Source organism: Salmo salar, chromosome 22 (genome assembly GCF_965601325.2).
Source record: "Salmo salar chromosome 22, fSalSal1, whole genome shotgun sequence".
Taxonomy (NCBI): Eukaryota; Metazoa; Chordata; class Actinopteri; order Salmoniformes; family Salmonidae; genus Salmo; species Salmo salar.
The window spans coordinates 41871292-41877291 of NC_138312.1; the positions used below are offsets into that span (position 1 = coordinate 41871292).

At 43.0% G+C, this 6000-nt stretch overlaps 1 protein-coding gene across 2 annotated transcripts in view; it reads right to left on the bottom strand.

The window, feature by feature from the left end:
* Positions 1–5321, bottom strand: part of cntn2 (contactin 2) — an 81009-nt gene extending 75688 nt beyond the window's left edge. Inside the window, exons 1-2 of one of the 2 annotated variants that reach the window (XM_014167764.3) lie at positions 5215–5321; positions 4754–4901 (exon numbers count right to left, since the gene is read on the bottom strand). The gene's annotated coding sequence lies outside the window, so the exon portion shown is untranslated. Of the gene's footprint in view, positions 1–4753; positions 5170–5214 lie in introns of those variants that run through there. The other variant, XM_014167765.3, reaches the window with a different exon arrangement.
* Between the last annotated feature and the right edge of the window lie 679 nt (positions 5322–6000).

Sequence of the window (6000 nt, forward strand, 5' to 3'; positions counted from 1 at the left end):
ATATTCTCTTGGGACCATCACGCAATGTTCTTAGAACGCTCTCAGAACATCAGAGAGATAACGTTGTGCCAAAACCCTTAAGGGGCCTAATGGGAACTTTGCAGAATGTCCTCATGACCTTCACTGTTTGCTGGGTTACTGCTGTTCAGTCTTCATGTCAATTAATGCATGTATGTATGTGCATGTATTGTGTTTTTTGCTGTTTATAGTGTGTGGAGTCGTAAATTCTTTGTCAATATATTCTGTCTGTATATAATGTTAACCGCCTATATTCACAATTTCACCGAATCGAATTCTGGGTATATGTAATTGTCCTTTGTGAATAAAGGTGATTCTGATTCTGAATGTTACATACTGTAGCTATCTCAATCATTATTTCAAATAATTTCGGTGACTTCACAGCAATTGCTAGCTAGTTGAAATGTAGCTAGCTAGATACAAATCCCCCTAGATAAAGCCATGTCTCATAGTCACATCATGAGATTTGTAAATGAAAGAGGAATATAATAATATGAATTGAATGGAGTTTCCCATCTTCCCATTTAGAGTTTCTGGCACAGCACCGAAATGCCTGTAACCAGACGGTGTGACAAAGGCATTTCCTAACAGGCATGCTAACTTTCTTTGTTGTTACTTTAAGGTTGGAACCAACATGCAGTACCTCTAGCAGGAAGAGAGGCAAAAATCATTATTCCGCCAGCTCAGGGGCAAGCTACACTAATCATAGCCCTGTGTAATGTTCAATGTAATTGCATTGCTGGACTTCATGTATTTGTATTGTTTAAAAAAAGTACAAATAAAAATAAATGTATGGTTTAAACATGTCTTTAATGTTCATTTGTTTAGCTGTTAGTGATAATTCCCCAAGAGTTAATACATTTGTGTTTACATCATTAAGCCTTTATGTATGTTATGAATGACCATAGGTGTCTGACCTTATAGTAAGTACAGCGTCATATGATACAAGACATTTATGTATGTGTTATAAATTATCAAATGGGCCCAGATCCGCGTGGTATGGCTCGTTTTTGTTGTGTGCATGTGTGTGTACTGAGGAACATGTCACTTGGTTCCAGAAGAAATAGACTTTAAATTTCTTTAGGTTGGGGGCTTTCATCAAGGTAAGTGTTTCTTGGTGTGACGTCGTCCCCAGGCTATTGCATACATAGCACATATAAGTGTGGGATATCAATCATTCAAGTTAGCCTTAGTCGGAGTGACCATAGAATTCTATAGGAGTGACCTTACTGATGTCGTAACGTTTGCTGTTCATTAATGTGAAGACTGTTATATCATCAAATCAATTCTCTATGTGATTAAACTAATCACGGAATAGTAATTAACTAGGAAGTTGGGGCACCACCACCAAATGTTGTTTAAAGAGTTGCAATTTCCCGATTTGAACTCTCTTCACATATTTTCATATCTTATCGATTACAGTCACTTCTTAATGTATTATTACCTCATTAGTCATATTCTGATTGTCGCAAACCCTTGGATATCTGCACAAACCCTAGCATAAATTAGCGGTATACAAATTGGCTTAATTATTTATTTACTAACTAACGAAATAATCACACAGAATTACTGAAATACACACACAATACATTTGTTACTAACATGATACAAAGAAAAAGTCCCTAGTGGACGAAACCGATATGACGGTAGACAAATGAAAGGGGTGGGGACAGCTCAAGAGCGGGAAAGCCAGAGAAACAACACGGATATACGGTTGATAACTACACCCATGGAAATGCTAATACTTTGAACATGCACAGCCGCTCATTCGAAAATAAATTGCAATTTACATATCTACAAGTGTATGCCTTTGTTGTCTCTCTGTGATCGCTGGTCCATCTGCTGGAGAGAGTCGACAAAAAGTCTCTGGTTGCGTTCCCCAGAAGTCCCAAAGTCTTTCGTGGTTGTAGTTTTCTCAGCAAGCTCTGGATAGTGTCTGTTGTAATGGATACGTCAGACGTACCCCTGGTCGCTTGATAAGGAAATGTTCTCCAGAATAGATCTTTCAGAGTACCATTCGGTCGTTCGATCGGTTGCATTTACCAGACTAAAATACTTAAACAGCTGCAGACTGAATAATTGGTCTTAAGTTTGTAGATTTCTTAACCATTTTAACGTGATCCCACGTTCTCTGGTCTTGTCCTTTGGTAGAGTTGTAGTTGAAACTATTTTGCAACATCCGGCTCACGCCTCAACCATTTGTAACGTATTCAGCTGGCGCTGCACGTGACTGGTCTCTATTTAAATTGCCAACCATTTCAACATGTAGCAACAGCTCAATGCTTTCTGGTCTAATATACATTTTGTCGGAAGTGGGTTTTATACAGCCAATCAGTCTGTCAAGTTCAATTGTAGCCTTATAGTTCCCAATCTGAGAGGGTTCCATACAGAACAAAGCATTTCACCAGTATTCTATCTGCTCTATTTGCCAGTGTAAGACAAAGCATTCCTCTCCCTTCTATCGGTTCTAAGATCTAAGATTCTAAGACGTTCAGACATTCTGAAGGCTCTGCAGTGGTGCCATGAGTCACTGAGCAAAACATGCATATGTACATGCACGCACGCGCAGACACACGCACGCACGCGCAGACACACACACGCACGCACGCACGCACTCACACACACACACACACACACACACACACACACACACACACACACACACACACACACACACACACACACACACACACACACACACACACACACACACACACACACACACACACACACACACACACACACACACACACAATACAGACACACAGAGCTCTGAGGGAGGATTGACCCCTGTGGTCACAGCCCCTCGTTAGAGGGAGCAGAAGGAGTCTTTGAGCTGGTGGTGGGTCACTGAGACACAGAGACACAGCCAACGGGGGAAAGACAGACGCTCCGGCTAAAGGAGCTAAGCATGCTTAAGCATGGGAGGGCTAACCTTGCCAAGTTTAAAACGAGAGGAACCCCAGTACATCATCAGCAACATGAGAAGAAAGTGAATGTGCACAGCGGTCACACAGTGTCCAGGCCTCAGCCTGATCATTGCTGAGGTGGTGGTGATACAGCCTTGCTGGCTTTCACATAGGAAGACCGTGCTGCTGCAGCAACACAGAGATACAAAACTAGAGAGCTTCTCAAGGCTCCTCAAGGCTGAGTAGCCTATTCATGCTTTAACACCACTATAGCTAACGTCTCAATTTGAGGATTAGCAGGGCTCTCCTCACCACAATGCAACACTGTCACAGGCTCACAATGCCTAGATTATGGTTCTTCTGAGTGATAAAGCAATATCCATCTCTACTACCTCTATCCTTGCCTCTTACTGGCCTTCCCAGTAAGTAGGCTACTCTCACATCATCCTAAAGTAGCAGGCGTAGAAGAAATGCCTGGAACCAAACTCTCACATTTTGGTCTTGATGAGAATTAAAAAAAACTGTTTGGGAGGTTATTTTCTGCACTGTTCAACCAATCCAGTAAATGTGAAGTAGGAGTTAAGACATGGTGTAGCATTGTTAACGTCCAAAAGTGGAAGTCAGGCTCTATCTTCAATTTCCCCTGAAAACCTGAACTTATGGTAGTTGTTGGCAACTCTGCTAAGGTTACTCTCACACCAACGCAAGCGTGGATGCTTGACTGTTTCTGCACTGAACATTCAAAACATGCTACAGCGTTGCTTTGCCAAATAGACCAGAAAAAAGCATAAACATGCACCTTCACCCTCCACTCGCAACTTGCGTGTTTCTATTCAATAACTTCGTAGTACTACGCATTTTATTAAAACGTACTTTAGAGGTGTTCTGTTGATGGCATGAAGACGCATTGATTTATTATGCACTGACTGTGCTGTCGCTCTAGATAAAGAGAAAACCGAATAGGCTATTATGTTAAAAGGTTAATATTAACATTCAACATGAACTGTCTGGAGTGGTACAATTTGGGGGCAATGCAGCGAGACACTTACTGTATGTTCTGAATTGTGTATGTTCTTCAACATTATATTAGTAATTTGATATGAACAGTATTAATACATTGCATATGCCCTTTCCCTTCAGCGCTATTAGTCTACTCTCTTGATTGCGTTCATATGAACTGTGGACTGTTTCCTCATCCTTTCCTCAGTCTACTCTCCTTGACACTGCTGCTGGGTGAGTCGGATGTGTGTGCGAGCGCGTGAGCGACAGTGTGCGCCGGTGGCATCAACTATAGGTTATACACCTGCCCGCCAGCCGTTCTCCTCAGAAGCGTATGATGAAGGTAGGCTATGGGTATCCTATATTCACCGGGAGAAGCCGTAGGGTTTCTCCACCTAAAGGTTGAACTAAGTTGAGCTTCCCGTCACTTTAGCTGAGATAAAACCAAAACACAAGCTACCGTTTTACTGTTCACCAATCAGGGGGCTGTCAATGGAGCATGAACCATGCCCCTGTTTGATCCCGTAAACTATGGGAATAATCCATGAGGTGTCTCAAAACGAGATGGGGGGGTTAACTCTAGACCTATAATCATGCTAAATGGCATGTAAGTGCGTATCTCCATCCCACACACAGTTAGTGCGTCTAATGAGATAAAAAAAAACGGAAAACCAAACCAAAACAACCGCTCAAGCGACATCATGCATTTTTAAACCCTTTCAACGACAGGTAAACACAAGGTTTAATCCGCCCAATTTTTAGGTCAGACAACAAACACATCTTATCTGATAGTGCGACAGATAAATATAAATGCGCATTTTACCTACCTCAATTAGCGGAGGAGAGCGAGCGTTTTTATTTCTTTCTCTCTGCTGGCGGAGAGATGCTGAGATGTGGGTTCACTCCGGCCAGAAGGGATGTGTAGACGGCTGATCATGCGCAAGAGACACACTGATGCAGCCCGCTCAGAACGCCCTGTAATAAAGGAGACCACACGGGATTTTCAGATAATAGAAGCATCTCTAGCCTCATCTGACAGATCTTTGTTGTCCCTCCCTCTCTCTCTACCTCGCTCTCTCTCTCCCCCCTCTCTCTATCTCCGTTTGTCGTCGCTCACGCTCTGTTTCCTGTCTCCCCCCTTCTGCGCTACTCAATTTAGTCAAGCTGCAGCCCCTGTCGCATTAGGATGTCCTCTCTCTCTATCTCCCTCTCATTCTCTAAAAGCAGCCCGCTTCTTTTTCTTTCGCTTCTATACCCCCTTCCCACCTTTCTCCTCCCCTTCTCTCACCTTCTGTTCTCTTCTCCTCTAGAATGAAACGAAGAAAAACAAAACGCGCCTGCCTCGCTTTTGTTGCCTGCCTCTCATACGCAGCAGCTAGCTACTCATTTCAGAATAGGAGCATCGGTGATTCCCCTCCCTCCCCTCTCTCCCTTTCTCGACCGTGTGTGCTGCGCACCCGCCCCCCATCCCCCATCCCTCCCTTCACACCTCACTAATGAACATCTCATGCCCCAATATGCACTCAATGTCATCACGGAGTGGGACCGGCTGTCGCACTGGGTGCTCAAGCGCTCCCCTTAAAATTATTACACCAGTCTTTATTACACCAGTCTCATCTAGGAGTCTAGGCCTACACACACCTGAGCCCCACTCCCAGCCTATGGGCCACATTAGGCCGCTGACACTCACAGCACTAATGACAAAAGAACAGGCACAATATGAATTAGAGCCATATATAGCCTAGGCTACATATGACTTCACAAGGAATAGTAACATGCAAAAATACAGTAATAAGACATGCAAGTTTAATTTGAGCACTATTACAAAGCACATCCACACAGGCCTACTGTAGAGATTAACCATGGGTTAGACAATTAGCGCATACAAGACACTATTAGACATGCAAGACTAGACAGAGAACTGCAACATAACACATACTGTATATCTTCACGGTTATGATAACTCATAATACACCCATGTAGATCAGTGGTAGGTGAATTACTTACATGAGTGACACTGTATATGGGACAATTCCTTCATAGGCAAGTAATGGGCCCGTTACTATGACAACAT